General features: G+C 43.5%; 1 protein-coding gene across 2 annotated transcripts in view; it reads right to left on the bottom strand.

Moving 5' to 3' along the window:
- Positions 1–16,219, bottom strand: part of CUNH4orf19 (chromosome unknown C4orf19 homolog) — an 83,470-nt gene extending 67,251 nt beyond the window's left edge. Inside the window, exon 1 of one of the 2 annotated variants that reach the window (XM_054582026.1) lies at positions 16,136–16,219. The gene's annotated coding sequence lies outside the window, so the exon portion shown is untranslated. Of the gene's footprint in view, positions 1–3,466; positions 3,528–16,135 lie in introns of those variants that run through there. The other variant, XM_054582029.1, reaches the window with a different exon arrangement.
- Positions 16,220–19,539: the final 3,320 nt, after the last annotated feature.

The raw sequence follows: 19,539 nt of genomic DNA, 5'->3' as shown, positions 1-19,539 counted from the left end.
TCTGAGTCCTTCGCTCACCTTTCTTGACAGCAGAGTCACAGCTCCTCCTGAGGCTGGATTCGGCCTCACGGGCGCCCTGATAATAGGCGGCAGACAACTAGGGGCCGCAGGGAGAAACACGACGGTATACTTGGGGTCAAAGCAGAGGGAATTCCAAAAAGGAAGGCTGCAGTAATGTCAGTAGTCTGATATGCAGCACGGGAGTTTATAAAAGGATGAAATATGACAATTAGATTAATAATGGTCATAAATTTAAATTTAGGGTTCAAATTTCATCACTGAAATTTTCATGTCATGATGTGGGTGGAAAACAAATAGCTACGAATTAGGAGTGAATGGGAAGTGAAAAACTGGCAATTGCAATTAAAGGCAGGAATGATTCTTTATGACTTTTCAATTTAATATTTTAATAAAGAAAACAGTGACGGGGAGAGAAGGGGGGAGAGAGGGAGAGCCAAAAAGCAGAGGAATAAGGCTCAAATGAAGAAATATTTGTTCTGTATTTTATTTTTTAAAAAAAGATGAGTGTGTTTACTGAAGAGAGTTGCCCCTTTTGGGGGGCGGGGGAGTGCTAAGAATTGGAAGAGTCAGGATAGAGACAGGATGAATTGGTGAAGCAACGTGCCAGAGGACAGGGGCTACCAGTAATGGAGCCCTTGTGAAAAGGTTGACCTTGAAGAGGAAAAGGAACACCTTACCCTCTGAGAATGGAGGGAATGAGGAAGGGATTGATAGGGAGGCAGATAACTATGTGGATGCGGGTGGAGCAGGAAGCTGAGGTAACCGGGCCTGGAACTGCCTGAATCTGGCTTGCCTGGGGCCACTCTGGCAGTGACTCAACTCGCCGGGACAAAACCTGGGCTGGGACCGGGACAGCTTCAGAAATGCCCAAAGAAGCCATCACAGCTTTCCAGTGGGGTAGCAGTTCCTGAGAATCACAGGCCAGAGAAGAAATCCTAGGGGTTTCTATTCAACTAGGTTTAAGAAAATGAGACGGGGTGAAGACACATGCTCAAGAGCAGTCACTAGCACCTCTTAAACTAGAAAGCGGGTCTCCTGGCCCCCAGAACCATGTTTCCTGCCTCCTTTCTCTCTCTCTCTCTCTCCCCCCTCCACCCCCTGAGCCCCCACCGCCAGCTGACTTTTCCTCATTCTTCTGCTCTGAGCACAGTCACTTTCTCAGAAAAGTCTTCCCTGACCTCCTGACCTCTCTTTCCTCCTCCTCTCACTCAGACCCCATAAGGGCTGTTACACACCATTTACCTTCCTTTTGTGGCACCACGACTGGAAATTCTATTTTTATTTCTGTGATTATTAAATGTTCCTTTTCCCAGTGGATATTATAAGCCAGATGAGGACAAGGCCTTCTCTTGTTTACTCCTGTATGGAGGTCAGCACAGAGCTCAATGCCTACCTCAATACATGTGACAAATGAACGTATATCCCAAGTACATGGTGTGGGAAAACAGTAGTCAAGCATTTTATTTGCAAATTCAAGTTTTTCATTTGTTAAAAATGTCCATCTGGGGTTCCAGAAAGGAGACTTATACTGACTCTATAGCTTGGGCATATATATGGAAAATGCTCAATACCTATTTGTTGAGTGAATGAGAATTTCTGCACTATTGGAATTTTAATTCCCCTAAAGAAAAAAAACAAACAAACTTTGCCTCTAAGTCATTATTGAAAGATTAAAGATATTACCAAAAGATTAAAAAAACCTATTTAAACAAGCAAAATTAAGATTTTCCAAGCAATGTTATTTAGAGTAAATATTAGACTTCATCAGTACTTTTGGAAAAACTGATTTACAGTGAAAAAACTGATCATACAACTAGGGTAGCTTCAGGGTCCCAAGTAACTAGAAAACCCAATGTTTAATTTCCGAAATTTCATACTTTTGAATATCTCAGAGACATCGCTTAGATCCAACTCTTAGATCCTAAACACATTTACCAATTTTTAGTGTAAAACTTCATGCATGTGCAAACATTTAGAAAGAAATGACACTACTAAGGAATTGCCTACCACCTTTCTCAGGGAAGGAAATTCATGTACACGTGCATGAAGATTAGTACCATACAGTAGGCAAATATTTTTCCATGTCCCACCCAAAGCAAACAAATGAAAATAGAAGCTTCAAGGACAATTATAAAATATCTCCAAATTTAAAGACACAGCATCTTTTTCTGCTTTGGTTTCCCTCTATATTTTCATCAGAAATAAATATTCCTCAGTTGGTCCCAATTGAGAAGTTCTACCAGGAAAACATTTTGATTGTGATGGAATTAATTTTTTCCTTATATATTTTTATGTAATGAAGCAAAAAAAAAACAAAAAAAACAAAACAACAACTGGATAAAAGGTACACAACTGTTTGTTAATTACGGATATTAAGAGACATCATAGAATCTACCTTGTCTAACCTTTAATTATCTCTAAGGACCTTTACATTCTAATTCTTTCATGGAAATTTTAATTTCCAATAGATGCTATCATAATCCCTATTAACAAGCAAAATTTACCACTGTTTAGACATACAAACCAAACCCCCCAAATGTCACAGTGTTAGCATAAAAATGCTTTGTTAAGATTCATTTGGGCAAGTTTCGGGGAACATTAATCCTTGAGTTGTCAGTGTAGACTACTTTTAATCTATCCTGTTATCCATCTAACATGTTTTACATTTTAATAGAAAATTTGGTAACTATATCTCATACAAGGTCACTATCAGTCAGATAGCTTATTGCTCAGCCTGGCCGCAGCTGAAACGCACAAAGAGAAACATAACCTTTTCCAGGCACGCACCCGGGCCAGGATGGGGTGGGAAGGACATCATACCAACTCGCTAATAACTCCCCCAGGCTCACCACTCCTGTTATCTAGGAATTTTCCGACTCTAAGATCTGTTGAGTTGTGGTTCACTCATATTCCTCCATGTTCTCTTTGTTATGAAGGTCCCTTGGCTATTCCTCACGGAAGGGCATGGGTTCTGCTCTGCCTTCATCACCCTCTCAGCCTCTGCGTGACGCTAAACTCCTGAATTTGTGAAAAGCATAACATGAGCTTTCTAAAAGGCAGGACAACTGCTGACTGAGGGGAGAATAATTGTTAGTACTTTAAATGTATGGGTGTTTTTTCACAACATCCAAGTACTAGGTTTCTTAGTACAATTTAAAGGCATATCGCAGTTGTGATACTCAACTACTTTTGCTTTCTCCAAATTTTCAGATAAAATGTATAAATGCATTAGATGGATAACGTAAATACTTAAAGCATTGTGAACGCATATAATTAGCAATAGGAGAAACTGGTTTGAAAGCGTTTAAAACTCAACTTCATATAAATGTGTGGGTGTGTGTGAGCCTAAACAATAAAACAGATGGTAATTTAAAAAATGGAAAAGTTTAAGATATGGAAAGTGTTAGGTTGAAATAAATTAATAAAACACTGGAAACAAGCTCACCAAATTGGCAAAAAGGGAGAACAGTTTCCGAAAGACAGCGGCCCATTTAGGTGATGAGCAGCAGATGTCTAGTGTAGTTCAGCACAGACAATAGTACCCTGATTAGCTTCCGGGGAGGAGAAGAGGGTCAGGTGCCGAAGGCAGGAAAGCCAAACAGCCCAAAACAGACTGGGGCATGGAACGCCCTGTGTAACTCCTGGTCTCAGGACAAAATAGTTCTCTGCCCTTGTTTCTGCCAGTGAATCCTGATCCAGAAGAGTCGAGTTCGTGGGGTCACTGCCACCTGAGGGTGGACAATCTGAGACATTGCTCTGGGCCCACAATCAGGCCAGCGGCAGCTGTGATTCTGTAAGATAAGGAACAGTCCCTGAAACACACTCTGTGAAAAGGGCCTTTGAGAGTCCTAGAAGTGAGAGTGCTGAAGACAGCTGGGGGAAATCACTGAGATTATCAACCAATTAAAAGAACCCTAGAATAGCATGCCATTTCCTTTAGGAAGTTTCGGATACTGGCATATTGCTGCAGTGGGAAGGATACTCAGCAATCCTCCCTTCCATCCAAAATCCATTTTCCCAGCATAAGCAATTAAGCAACGCAGCTGAGTGCCCCTAGCTTATTCTTACCGTGCGCGGTGCGTGAGTTTCTGTGTGGGGCTGGGGAAGGAAGCTGAGTGACTGCCACCCAAGTGTGGGAATCTTCGTCCTCCCTGAATTTCAGGTCTGCCTCTTGGACCTGCCTCCTGATGGCTTTCATGGCTGTTTGACAGTATGTTGGACATGATACTGGACACTGCCTGTCTCAGTCAGAGCACATGATTTATTGAAGGAGAAAGATTTATTCACTTCACAGGCCAATAAAAGCCAAGTTATTCATAGGTGCGGTGAGGGCTAGAGATGACTTAACTTACAGTAGAAAGGAGTCTCAGAGTTAGCATGTCCCTGGAGTCTCCTGTTGGCTGTGCTATTAATTTAGAACCATGCGACTCTGGCCAAGCCGTTAACCTCTCCGGGCCTCAGTTTCCTCAGATGTGAAATGGAGATGCTGAACGAACTGACCCCTTTTTGGATCTAACACTCTGGAATGAATGTGGTCTGTGTGTTCAGAAGAGGGAGAAATCATTGTGAGCTAGGATGGTCCGTAGTTTTCATGCTAGAAATAGGGTAGTCTGATCATTTTCTGCACAGTCAAATTTCTCAGTTGCAAAATAAATCCAGAGTACAGAAATGTCTAATGTACACTGCTCTGAAAATGTCCCTGGTAAACTCTGCCTCATGGGTAGTCACTGTTAGACATTTTTTCTTCCAGATATTGCACTTGCGCCAATTATTATTATTATTATTATTGCTAAGTTATGAGGCGGGGGAACCCCCCAAAACCTGTAACTTATTTATATTAAAAATTGTGGATTCATTCTCACGTTTAAATTTCAGTCACCTTCAAAGCACTCTCCACTTGATACGATACACCTATCAAGACTCTTCTTCCACTGCTCAAAACAGTTTTTGAACTCGTCGATTTTGATGCTTTTGCCATTTTTTGTTTCACCCTCCCATACTGGCAAAACGTTTCCCTTTGAGGACTTTTTTCATCCAGGGAAACAACAAAAAAAAAGTCACTCGGGGCAAGACTGGGTGAATAAGGAGAGTGGGGCATGGGGGTCACGCCGTTTTGGGTCGAAGACTGTTGAACACTCAGCGTGGTGTGGGCAGGGGTGCTCATGAGTCACCCATCACGAGATGGGCAGAATCGTTGAAAGAGTCTTCAAAAAAATTTCACCGAAGCCAAACACAGCCTCTCACACCACCACCAGCTGGTACGCTGATACCGATGGGTTCCCAGAATACCTATGGGGGAAGCCTGTACTACGAGGGGCCTGTGCTCCAGAAGGTAATTTGGTAAGTGCTAATTAAATTCATGACTATTTGTATTAACATGGAACACTAAGTTCATGCTTCTTCAACAAGTTTTTAAAAATTTAAGATTGTATTCTGGACATCTTTCCACCATGACATCACATATACATCTCGTTTTTTTCATCAGAGTATTGCATTGTATCTACAAATTGTACTTCATTTAACTGTTGTATATTGACAACATACAAACTGTCTCCTTTTCTTTTTGATCACAAAGAACCCTACAACAAAATTATTTGTATCCCCTGCCCCAAAACTTAACCTGGACACCTCCCCCCTCACTTCCCATTTCCAATCCATCACCAGGTTCCAGTCATTTCACCCAGTATCTCAGGAAACCATCTACTTCTCATCTAATTACCTCCACTTTATTCAAGTGGAGAGTCAGCACCATCCACACCGTGGCTCCGTAACTGGTTCCCTCTCCCCGCAAGTCTGGCTTTTGGTTTACCAAACTGCAGCCGGAGAGGAAAATCTTACGACTTTCCAGTTTAAAACCTTCAATAGCTTCTCACTGTTCTTAAGATAAAGACCATTGCCTTACAATGACTGTATTATCTGTAATTCAGTTTGAAATATGTCAACATAGACAGCCTGAGAATTGAGTATGATTTTAATCTCTACCTTAGGTTGTAAATTAAATTAGTTGCCCCAATCAAGTATATACACTTCAGAGATGACTTGTGAGAATGTTATTATCTGAAGGCTACACACAGTCCAGAGGTGGTTTCTATAGTTATGTTGGCTTCTTTATCTCAAACCAGAGCAAAGGGATTTATTCATTGGCAAATGGATGTTAGAGGTTACTTCTTTGGGGAGGCGTGGGGGTAGGTGGGAAAGGTTTAGCAAAGATAAATGGCGATGGACAGAAACTTGACTTGGGATGGTGAATACACAATACAGTGAACAGATGATATGCTATAGAATTGTGCACCTGAAACCTGTATAATTTTGTCAACCAGTGCCATCCCAATAAATACAATAAAAAGGAAAAAAAGAAGTGATTTTTCCTTGGTGAAGTCAGTTTTGTATAAGATGTGTGGATTGTCTAGAAATGGTGTGTAGGGGTGTCCAATCCACCGGGGGGGGAAGGGTGGCCCGCAAGTGGCCCAGGATGGCTACAAATGCGGCCCAATATAAAATCATAAGTTCACTTAAAACCTATTTTTTTTGCTCATCAGTTTTTGCTAGTGTCTGTGTATTTAATGTGTGGTCCAAGACAGCTCTGCTTCTTCCATGGTGGCCCAGACACACCAAAATGTTGGATGCCCCTGGTGGCCTTCCCACTCTTGCATCATCTTGTAGATGCTGGCAGTCCAGTCACCTGTGGTTACAGCAGTCCCCAACGCTCATTGCTAAAGAGTGCCTTGTCCAGGGTTAACTCCAAAGCTTCTCTGCTTAAACACTTTGCCCTGCTTCCAAAGAGTCTCACACTGCCTCTACAGAACTATCCGTGAAATACTGGGTTGGCCAAGAGTCTGTTTAGTTTTTCCTGTAAAATAAAAGGCACATTTTTTCATTTTCAGCAATGACTTTATTGATTTGGATGTTTTGCATATGTTGACTATCTCCCATGTGGTATAACATTGATTGTTCTCAATTAATATCTCAATTTGATCGCTATCAACCTCAACTGGTCTACCCAACAGTGAAGCATCATCCAGTGAGAAATCTCCAGCATGAAACTTTGCAAACCACTTTTGACGCATTCAATCAGTCACAGCACCTTCTCCACACACTGCACAAATCTTTTTTTATTTTTATTTTTTGCATTTCAGTTGTGTTTTTACCTTTCTTGAAATAATAATATGCTGAAAATGCTGCACTTCTTCTATCTTTAATATTAAAAGGGCTACACAAAAATTCACCAGTTTTGTAAGTTTTTAAAAGAAATGCATGCTGATATGACAGCTGTCACAATACAATCTAATAAAATTGGTTCAAATGAAGTTAAAGACAACTAAGTGCTACTAGAGCCATCTTATGGAAAAAAAACCAAACAAACTTTTTGGCCAACCCAATATATAATTGCAGAAACTGAAAGAACAGAAAGGGGGACTTCACCAAGCTTACAAAACAGGACGCATGATTTTTTTCATTCCTGTTACTAATCAATGTGTTGAACTGAGCCTGAGATTTGCTTTTGGATCACGTGCGAGACTCCGAGGAAGGAGACCTTTGCCCTTACCCAAGCCTAAGTATCAGAAGTTTCAACATCCACCCCCCCCCCCCCAAAAAAAAATTCTAAATAAAGAAGGAGGACCAGACTGGTTGAGGTCAGATTATTGCACAGAGCCTACAAAGGCCTGTGTGATCTCGCTTCCACCCACTGTTTCCCTCTCTGGTACTCAAGACACTTCCAGGAGGGCTGCTGCCACCTCGGGAGTGTGAGCGTGCTGCCTGCATCCCCACCCCTGCGATGCCCTCCACCCGGTTAGACCCCCCTCATCCGTCCTCAGGGGAGCCCTTCCTGCCTCTCAGACCAGACGGCAGCTCCCTGTCCCCCGTGCACAGTGCCCGGGACTCCTCTCTGCCGTCCTTCCAGGAATGCGGTGACACATCTGTGTGACTAATATGTCAGTACCTAAAGGGACTATGTGCAGGTCCACTGTGTTCACCTTTGTACCCCTACCACCTGCACCGCCTCCATTTGTTCCATTGAAGATCATTTCGATTTTAGCCTCTACAGCATTAATGGGGTGGGGTGGGAGGCTTTTTATGCAATTAAGTTCACTAAGTGGTGTGGGCCCTCCACAGTAAAAACATTTTCTAATATATATATTTAAATCCAACTAAACTTACAGAGTGAAGGATGAAGATTATATAAAAGACCACAGGCAAGGCCATGGCCTTCTCTCTTAAATATCAATGTCCCCTTACTTATTTTGAAAATCCTTCATAGAAATGAGGGCCAGGGAAAAGTCACCTTCCTCACCTCTCACTTCTCCATATGTCAGAGCTTCCTTTCATCTGGTCACTCACAGAATGATCATTTTGGCACCTCAGGAAGTTCCGCTTCCTCAGACAACTCCACTTCTATTTTGTTTCCCCCAAATGAAGTCATTGGTGCCCATCCACCGTGCCACTGATGCACACATGGAACTGCTGCTACATCTTGCCCCCACATTCTCTACTTGCTTGAGGTACACGGAGCTTTTACAACTACTCGTGGTCCAAACCTCTCATTTTACATCCGAGAAAACTGAAAGCCACAGAGGCCAAGAATCCGATTTAGTAAAACATTTGCTAAGTGCAGGCACACGCTAGGGGAAGCAGTTAGTCAGCTTCCCAGTTTTATAGAGAAGGAAGTGGGAACATAAGGGGATTAGGTGAAATTCCTCCTGAGGTCGCACAACAAATGGCAGAGTGAGGATTCGCAGGGGAGGAGCCCGGCCCTCATTCCAGTCTCTTTTGGGAGAGCGGCTCCTGTTTCCATTCCTCCGAGACTCCCGGCAGAAGTGCAGCGCCCCCGACGAAGACACGGCCCCCACCCCAGGTTTCTCCTCAGAGGGCTCACAGAAACTATGTAGGTGGTGAGCGCCGGCAAACGCAGGGAGGGAAGAGATTTAATGGGACCAAACATGCATATGATGCTGTCATCTGTGTTTGAGAGGATGATCCTGATGATTTCTGACTTATGGGCGTGTGTGTATGTGGGCCTCACCCAGTTACACCTGCCATTAGGGGCCCTGCGAAGTGCGAGGGTGGCAGATTCTTGAGTTTTTATTTGTTTGCTTGTTTTGCTTTTTTGTTTGTCTAATTAGCTCTTACAGGACAACTGTCTCTCGCGGAGATAATAAAGCTATATTATCTACTGTAGCTTTATTATTGCTCTTATGTAAAAGTCACATGCCTTTAGCCCATTAAATCTTTGAATTTAGGCAGGACATTAAATAAAAAAAAACAAGCCCCTAGCTTTGTCCACCCCAGTGGGCTGTGACACCTCTGCCTGCTCCTGGGGCCCGCTCGCCTCCCGGGAGCCACAACCTAGCGCCGTGCTTTGGCACCAGCAGGCGCTGCATCTATGAGAGAGACTAGAATAGAGACGGAACTCATTTTACGGTGGGCACTGTGGGGCGGGGGTCAGGCTCCGGCAGCGGGTCTTCTGAGGCAGGGCTCCGCCTGGGTTGCAGTGCGCGGCCGAAGCTTCTATTCCGTCCCCTCCTAGAACACTTGGCTTCCTTCACCAAAACCAAATCCCACTGAGAATCATAAAACCTGCCAGGTCAAGTTTAAAAGAGAATGCAGATAAATTGTACTTTGTAAACCAAATCTTCACTGTCTCGCCAATTAATTCTGTTTTATGATTCTCTTCAGCAATGACTGCAGCAGTAAATGCATTTGTTACACACTAGGTAGCTACCAAACCAGGATCCAGTCCCAGGATGCCTAGATTTTAAACTGTGAGCTTTCCCAACTCCACATGGGGTGGCAGTTGGGGGTGGGGGGAGGTCAGAGGCTGGGAAACAGGGAAAGGGGTTTCCCTGAAGTAGCTTAGGAGAGTATAGAGCTCAGGGTTAGAAACAAGAGGTCCTGCTCTAGCTTTGTTCCAGCTTGTGGGGGACCCTGGACCCCTCCTCTCCGGGCCTCAGTCTTCTTATCTGTACAGCCAGGTGCTTTTACCCCTTTGGGGTCATGATTCTGTAATCCATGGACTCTTTATTTTATTTATTTTTTGCCTAAGCTTAAGAACAGGCTTAAAAATGTATTCAGACAAAATAAAAATCTTTTTATCGCTGAAAGAATCAAAAGAAAAGCTGCAAAAGAGCTCACATCATTTGAAATATAAAGTCTAATTTGTTGCCGTTGGGATCAATATAAGGAAAGAAAAACAAGAAAACCAGGTGAGGAAAGAAATCATTTTTTATAAGGCATTTTCAAATTTCTATGAAATAAGTACTTCCAAATCATCCATATACATTTTTAAACCCTTCTCTGAGTTTGGTACAGTGCATATAGAAAACAAAATAGGACCCAAAATTGATCAGATCAAAAATTTCCTCCAAAGACCAAATGTAAAACCTGCAGGGTGTTTTGGTGAGCAGATAGAAGAGTGGGCTTAGAGTCGGTAGACCTGGGTTCAAATCCTGACTGAGTGACATCGTTAAATCTCAGGGTCCTTAACTGTTAAAGGGGCGTAATAATCCTACCTGTATAGATGTCCATGGGGCAGTTGGGAAGATCTAATACACAGAAGATATATATAAAGAACTGTTTCATTATAAGTACCTGCCAAAAAAATTCTCATTTATATTTGGGAAATCTACACGAGCTTGCAGATTTGGGACTTTAATGTTTCAACTGCCTCTTGACAAAACCACCATCATTACCAAAAAGTATCTTCTTTTTCAGTAGTAAAGAAACACAAACAAAGGTAATATGACAAGCTAAAGGCTGGGAAACTGCTCCGAACTTGGCAGGCCAGAGCCACCTTCACTTCCTCTCTCACTTTCCTTAGAATCCAGTTTGGCATCAGGTCCTGTGAGATGTGCTTTGAAATGCCTCCCAGATTGGACCATTGGCCTCTCTTATTTCTTTCACCATCTCTGCTGCAGTCTGAGCTCTCCTTATGGCACACCCAAATGACAGGAAATCCTCGTCTCTCCTTCCTCCAGTCCTCCTCAGGGCCGCCTGATTAGCCTTTCCAAAAACAAGCACACTTCCTTTTACACCATGAAGGAACTTGCCCTTGCAGTGAGTGGCCCCATGCAGTCCAGGATCCCTTCACCTGCCTGCAGACTACAGCCTGAGGGCCAATGCTCTTGCTGTTCTCCCTGCCTGGAATGTTCTTCCACCAGTTCCTCCTGAGATCATTCCCATCCCCCGCCCACCCCGCTCCCTCCAGTGCCTACTTCTAGGGCTTCACTGTGCTTATGAATAACCTGGGATCTTGTTCCAATGCAGGTTCTGATTCAACAGGTCTGAGGTGGAGCCAGGGCTGCATTTGTAACCCATTCCCAGGTGCTCACCACGCAGGGTCCATCACTCACCCGCTGCATCCTTTAAGTCAGACTAGCATGTTTGGGTTTCAACTAGAAGTTGGGGTTCACTTCTACTGTTGATGTGAGATTTAAGTTGGGTAAGGTACGTAAAGTGCTCTGCCGAGGTGTGGTAGGTTGCCAAAATGGCCACGATTCGCCACCCCTCCTGAACCCTCACAATTCTCTTGACTTGTTTTAAAATAGATTGGAAGAGAAGCAATTGGCGTCCATTTCCGGCTAGGCCCCAGCTCTCTCGCTCGTTCTCACAGCTATGCTGAGTCTGCCCAGCAATGAGCCCCGCTCCCCAGCTGACTCAGCCGGGGGTCAGCCAATACACAGAGGCAGAGCCACCCTGGTGACCCCAGGTGTGTAAGCAAGCCTGGAAAAAGACCAGAAGGTTCTCCAGGCCCTACCTGCTGATCCACAAAGCCATACACTAAATAAATGGTGGTTGTTTTAAGCTCTTAGGGTTTAGAGCGGTTTGTTACATGGCACTAACAAATGATACTGTAAATGATATTGTATTGATAAATGATATTATATATATAAATTTCTCCATAAACAGTAGCTATAATTTTTTAAGAAAAAAGTACTTAACAGAAAATGAATTTTCCATGCCACTGAAATTTGTACTTTTTGGTTAGTGCCAGAAGATAACTGAACTGGAAATTGGGATTTCTTAGATTCTGGTTCCAGTAGATTTTCCAATAGGCAGCCTCAACACTTTGGACATATCACTTAAGCATACGGGGCCTCATTTTTTTTTTTTTTCCTAGCTCTAAAAATGCTTGAAGGTGCATTTTTCCAAAATGCAATACTTATTTCCTTGTTAACAGATAGTTCTGAGCCCAACTTTCTTTTCTTGTAGACTTTGGTTTTACTCACAGGCAACCGTCATTGCCCTCTCTATTTAGTAGTGGCTGTGGCTACATTTCACACCTAATCATAATAGCCATACACTGAACCTACAAGGTGGGCTTCCTTGCTGTGGACCAGGAACTCAGCAAGCCAAGCTCATTAGGCTGAAGATAAATGTGCAGTGCCACAGAAGTTCTAGTGAGAATCTCAGTATGCAGCTCTGAACTACTTGCAGGTGCAGGTAGACTTTCATTCATTTCTAGATTGCAGCCAATACTCCAGACGACTGAGGGTGTGTAGTCTGATCACCAAATAAGAGGCATACTGTTTTACAACCATCTGCCTTTATCTCATGTAAATAACCCAAGATATGTACTCAATTATCAAATGGGTGGGAGATTTAACACCAAAATTCAAGGAAATTTCAAAACTCGTGTATGCAGAGATCAACTCCGGGACTAACAAACAAGTGAATTACAAATATATCCAAATACCTGTTATATTACAAAGCTATACCTGTGTCAATGAGTCAATAGCCAAGGAGACTTTTCTTCTGTCATAGGCACTCAGGGCCTCTCACACACTAGTACACACTCTGACGCCACATTCCTGGAAACATGGTACACTCTTCTTTGTGACGTAACAGCAGGCCATGTTGTGACCAAATTAAAAAAAAAAAAAAGGCTGTTCTACTGCCCACTTTCACTACTGTTACACAATAAAAACTCAGGTATTGTTATTCCCAGAAACTAAATCAGAGAACATGTATACAATACGAGGGCAACAAATTATCTTAATTTTGGTTTCAGATGTATATATTTAAGTCTATATAAAGAACACTAGATTGTTCAAAATGTGAAATATATTTGGCTCATTCTTTACCAAAAACTTTTTTTCTGTGATGGAAACAAAGTACGTGGGGCCCCACAGTAATATCAGTCAGTAAGGAAGGCATCGCAGTCACACGTGGCTTATGATTATCTACCCGGAACAAATGTATTCTGAAATGACATGTAAATTACTGCAACTTCAGAGACTTGAGCCACCTAACATTTCTCTCAGTTTATATCCTGAATACCTTTCCCCCCTAATTATCTTTTGAATCAATTCACTTCTCTTTCTCCTCCCATGTGGGTTTTTACAGAAGTGACTTTGCTAGTATCTTCCCCACTTAATTGTTCTCATTGCAGCCAGGGACTTTCTAAAATGCAGGTCTGCTGTGCTTCAAGTCCTCCACGGCCTCTCTGAAGACTGTCAGATGAAGGCAAAGACTGTGTCCCCAGCACCTCACCGAGGCGCTGGTGTCTCTGGGTCTGCACACACGCTGTCTCCAAAGCCAGATCAGGGTTTCAGTTAATTCTAGAGAGCTGCTTGTACTCTGAACAGAACAGCATTCACTGCTAGGGCTGAAATTTGCGACATGATGTTCTTTTTGTCTTATGCAACTCAGGAGCGTCTTTTCTAAGATGTTTGATGACTCTGAGTCAGTATTTCAAGTTCTTTTAAGTATCTGCTTCAGGGCACATGTTCATCCAATGGGTGTGCTATAAGTATGTTTTACGATAGGGTCATTTTGATGACATACACTCCTGAAGATTTCAATCTTTGTGGGACATGTTCAGGGTACAAAGAGATAAAAGATTCCATTTTATTTTTCTAAATAGCATTCTCATGGTGACCAGACCCAAAAAAAAAAAAAAAGAAGAAGAAGAAGAAGAAACAAAAGGCTACCACTGGGTGACTCATTTGACTGGCAGGTGGGTGAAGGCTGACGTCCGCGCTCCCTTATCAACTCCTCTTTTCTAAATACCTAGAAATTTTATCTGCAACCAGATAATCAATCTAAAGACCAAAAAGGGAAGGGGAGAAAAAAAAAAAAAGACAGGGCCGAGGTACTATTTAACCAGAACTCCCCCAAAGAGCCCAAGATTCAAGGTGATTGGAAAACTTGTGGAACTAGGGGAGTTTGAAACATTCCAGGTGGAAGGAAGCCAGCTACGGGGAGGTTGGTATTCATTTATTCGGAAACTGGAGTCCATTCCAAGAAGCACTGTCAATGGGCTTCTGGGCACCCGGGGCAGGGCAGTTCCAAGAGCCAGAAGGGCAGCACCTGCTCTGCTCTTAGACTAGGATTGGATTTGGGCCAGAGCTTAGCCAGGTAGTGTTTCTAGGCTTAGAAGCATGAGGTAAGGAATTGGGGGAATCCTTCTATTTTTTAGGTTCCTGAACATATTTCATTGATATACCAGTTTTGTTTTAAATTCCAGATATGCAGAAAAGCTCTTAGTGCACAGCTAAGATTGCTCACATTTATCTTTCCATGTCATTACCTACCTAACTCTTTAGAACCCTTGGGGAGGACCAGGGCCCGGGGCCAGGTGCCATGAGATAGGTACTTATCACCTGGCTGCTGAGGAAAGAGCAGGATCAGAATGGACTTAGAGTAGACAGAAATAAATAAATAAATAAGAAAGACGAACCCTGCCTTCCTTTATCAGTGTCTGTTCCATTTCTCCTCTCTGATCAAGGCAGCTTCCTATAATAGCCTCTTTGCACTTCAGATAAATGCGAGTAACCCTGGAACTCTACCTTCAGCACTTCAAATTATTGTTTTGGTGACCTGCCTCATGACTGGGAAGGTGTTCTACAGGCACTGTTGTTGAGCCTTAGAAGACTTTAACATCTGTCTCCTCCTTAACACAGTATTAGCTGAAGGATGAAATGTGGGAGTAAGTAGTGGCAAATATACATTCTATTGTCTTTAAAAGCAGCAACTGGTGTCCACTTCTTTCTCACTCAACTCTCAACTGTTGCTCATCTTTTTCCCAGCTATGACTTCTTCGCGACAGCTTGGTTACAACGGCCCAGGACAGCCATAAGTCATGGCGGGACGCGCCACCAGTAATTCCCTCTTCATAGTGACAGGAAGAAAATATCTGTCTTCAATGATTTTAAACCACCACATGGAACACTGATTTTCTCTACATTCACTGGGCAAACATCTATACTGCAGTGCAAAGGAAAATGTACTAAGTTACTAAAGGGAGTTTTTGTTTTGTTTTTAAATGTAATTGCGGTGCTGCAGAAAAGAAAGGCAAACACTGATTTCTGCCTTACATCACTGGAAAAATTCTTCAGTGGTGGTTTGTGAAAATCTCACCTCATCAGGGCTGCCAAATGAGACTCAAGTAACCCACCTGCAGGAACTTGCCTAATTATTAAATATCCAGCAAACAGTGTGTGACCATTTAACCCTTTGCACCTAGCACCCTCTTTCAACGCCTGCTCCCACCTAGCACTGCACCCTGTCCCCTCCACACCTGCCTACTGTCACCCGGTGCGCCCAAGGGGACAAATCCTGGGACCCAAGGACATTTCAAAGAAACAGCGGCGGTCACGTTCTATTTCCATTTTATTTTATTTTTTTAAAATACTCAAATGCTTAAAAATGTGTGTGGAGTAGGGGGTCGGGAGCACTTAGAAATACGGGAAAATCTCTTACAGTTTTTCCAATTCAAGTTCTCCGGCACTGCTGAAAGTTCATTAGTTAGGGATTTAAAAACAAAAGTGTTTCATACAGCAGTTAGATGCCAAACTTTACAAACCGTCCTGATCTTCGGGGAATTGGTAAAAGTCCCCCTCCCGTCCTCTATCCTGAATTTTACCTCTCTTTTCGTGCCTTTCTTGAATGGTGTGACTTGTCCAAAGTAATCAAATTGAGAATTGCCTCATCCCCTTTTTTTTTTTTTTTTTTTTTTTTTTTTTTTTGCTTCACCCCAGGGCAAAATAAATAAATACATAAAAATAACCCGCGAGAGAAGTCGGGGAAATAATGCCACCAAGCCGAGTTCCGCAGCAGTCAAACCCATGCCCTCCCCGCAGCGGGGCCCGACGCGCGGGGTGGGGAACGGTCCTACCTGGGGCCGGGTGGCAGCGGCGCTGTCGGGGTCGCGGCGCCCATGGCTTCGCGGGGCTCGGCCGGCAGCGCCGGAAAACTCCAGCGGCTCAGCACCGCCCGCAGCCCGCGGCGCTCGCAGCTGCCGCCCCGGTGCCGTCATTGGGCCGGCGCATCACGTGGCCCGGCCCGAGGCGAGCCTCCCCGGCACGTGTAACCCTTTACCTGCGCGCCCCACGCCGCGCGGCGCCCCTGGAGGCGCCCGAGCCCACGGAACCCGACTTCCGACCCCCGGCAGCCGGGGCTGGCCTTCCGGACGCACTGAAGCAAAAAACCCAGGAGCGCGGCCTCTGCGCACCCACACCCAGGTCGTCTGCCGGCCTCCTCCCCGTGCTGGGAAACTTTTCCTGTCGTGTTGTCCCATAATTCGGGACTTATCTGGGGAGATAAGTAAACGCACCGCTTGCAAGTAGATCTGTACCCCTCACGCCCGAATTTTTCTGTTTCCTCCGAGTTATGGCAGTAGCCGCTTAGACCTGGTGTGTGCACTGTCGCCTGCCTTTGTGACACAGATGGTCTCAGCGAAAACGCAGACGCTGCCATAACTGCCAGGGAAGCCGCGCACGCTCTCCTGCACCCTCTGGACCGCAGGGGGAGTTCAGCGAAATCATGCTTCTTCGCTCCCACCTTTTCTCTCTTTTCCTGGTATAGGAACCTCAGCTGCAACTCTTCGTCCAATCTACTGAGCCCCACGCTTGTCCTTGTAATCCACGCACCCTAAAATACTACTTAGTTATGGGACAGTTTTTTTCACCTGCGCTCAGAAGTTAACGTTGGGTGCGACAGGAAAATGTATTAAGCAACTGCGCCACCTAGCTTACCTTCTTCTCTCTGCCCCCCAACTCATCCAGGGATAAAACAGGGTGCTGGAGAAGCAACCACACGGAACACCATTTAAAGATGGACATGCTGCCTTTAGTTTTTAATGTGCCCACTTAAGTGACTCCAGCGCCATTTACACACTTTCTTTTATAGAATAAAACCCACTTCTTAATCTTCCCAATCGCGTGGTAGCTACGCGCTTTAAAGTGACAGATTTAGGAGGGAAGTTAGACTGTTTTTTTCTGATAAAATCCTTTGCCACAATAAAGGAACCTCATGCCCACCTTCTAGCTGATGTTTTAGTAATGTCTACAAGATAATGGCACATTTATCAGTTAGGTTATTCCAACCATAAAGACTTTGGTGTTTATCTTAGGTTTTAAAGTGTGGTTCCCAGACTAGAAGAATGAGCACCATCTTGGGGAATTTAGTAAGAATATAAATTCTTGGGTCCCACTCCAGACACATCGATTCAGAAATAGTGAGGGACAGGGAAGGTAATGCACAGTCTAGTTTTCGAGTCGCTGCTCTTAGTATGTTCAAGTGGCTGGTTAAGTTACCGTCATGGATAGAATCCCAGTAAAGGTTGGAATTCTAAATTGGCAGAGGTGGTGGTGTTTTGGTAACTTCAAATTACCAGTGGTACATAATTTGTCACGCTGATATATTGAAACCGAACCCTCTGATGTGTTTGTGCAAAGTGTGACCTGGACTTCCTGCAGATTGCATGGAGTGCCAAATGGAGATCCTTGTGCAAAATACTGAAGAAAAACCTGTGGTTTCTTGATGCATGTGGAAACAAAAACAGCATAATTCACTTAGTTTTTAGTGTTGGTGTTTTCATTAACATATCATTGACAGTTGTCGTGGAAGAAGGAAAGCTCATTTGATTAGATTTGTCAATATAATTCTAAATTTGTCAATATAGTTCTAAAAAACCAATGAAAATTTTAAGTGCATAGTATTGGCTTACACTGTAACACACACACACACACACACACACTCAAATGCCACATGAGGCACTTTAGACTTTTAAGAGAGAGAAATAGTTGGATTTTATTTATTCATTTTCCTCACCCGAGGACTTCTTTTTTTTTTTCATTGCTCTTACAGAGAGGAAGGGAGAAAGAGAAACACTGGTATGAGAGAGAAACATTGATTGGTTGCCTCTCCTATGTGTCTGTACCGGGGATCATAGGCACCCGGACCGGGGATCGGACCCACAACCTAATTATATGCCCTGACGGAGTTACCGCAGGAGCTCCCACCAACAGAGCCAGGCCAGCGAGGGCAGATTCTTTATCTTTAGCATGGGCTTCTCCATTGGATGAATAGTGTATTTCCAATTGCCTGCATGGATGCTTTAACCTTTGAACTCTCTAGGTCCAACTTTTTTATTATTTCCTCAACTTCTATCTCCTAAACAGTTCATTTTACATTTGCAGCTCTGCTATCCACCCACTTTCCGCTGAAACCAGAATTTGTTTTCTCTCTCCAGCATTCCCCTCTGTCAGTAAACCCTGAAATCACTCTTGAATTGTCCCTCGTCTTAGCATTCCCCCTGCCACTGTCCTACGAGCCAACTCTTCTACTTTCTATCTCAGGTCATTGCGATAGTCTCTTTACTGGTCCCGTGCATCTCTATTCCATCCGACACTGTAATGCCTGAGTCATTCTAAAAACACCATTCCGACCAGGCCATTCTCCTTCCCAGGAACATTTTCATGATTGCCTGTTGACTACCAAATACAGTCTCGAATCCCAACACAGCCCATGAACTCACCCAGAATATACTTCGGCGCTGTTTTTGCTCATAACGGTTCCTTCACTGAAATGTCTGACATTCTGACAGCTAAGTCCTACTTTTTGTTCAAGCCTCAGCTATCTGTCACCTCCTCTCGGCCACTCTTTATGATTCTCAGAGTTAATTGCTCCTCTGCGGTGTATCCTCAGCACATGGTTTTCACTTTTAGTAACAACTTTGTGTCAGTATGCCTTACATCTGATTCAGTTGTGTCTTCTTTAGATTGTAGGATTGCGGAGGACGGGAGTTGTGACTAATTTTCAAGTCACCCTATGGCACAGCATAATGCTTTGTACATAGCAAGCATGCAGTCTTTGTTCTGTTTTTGAGCTTGGGATAGAAGATATTTAAACAACAAATTCCATGCCTAGGAAATGCTTCAATGCAAATGTTAATGGTCAACTTCTATATTTTCTTTGAGAATTGAAAGAGAAGAGGGTTTAACGTTCCATGTAATGGAATTGGATTAGCATCCAAGAAGGCATTGCCTAGCATGGGTAGTGGAGTCATTTTTAGGAGGGGTAAATTTTAAACAGAAGTCAGTGTCAACCATGTGAAGATGGAGACTATTAGCCTGATGGATAATGCAACTTCTTGATTTTAAGGTTCTCTGAGAGTAGTTGTTTCATGAAGTTTCCACCTGGTAATTTCCTTTGTTACCATGTAGGCCCTCCATTGCTGCCATGTTTAAAAAAAAATTGTGCGTGCGTGTGTGTGTTTCTCAGATCTAAGAGGTGATA

The sequence above is a fragment of the Pteronotus mesoamericanus genome, unplaced genomic scaffold, assembly GCF_021234165.1.
Source record: "Pteronotus mesoamericanus isolate MK-2021 breed Mesoamerican mustached bat unplaced genomic scaffold, CSHL_Meso_final contig_68, whole genome shotgun sequence".
Classification (NCBI taxonomy): Eukaryota; Metazoa; Chordata; class Mammalia; order Chiroptera; family Mormoopidae; genus Pteronotus; species Pteronotus mesoamericanus.
Note: the sequence above shows the minus strand (reverse complement) of the source record. Positions and strands in the feature narration are given on the sequence as shown.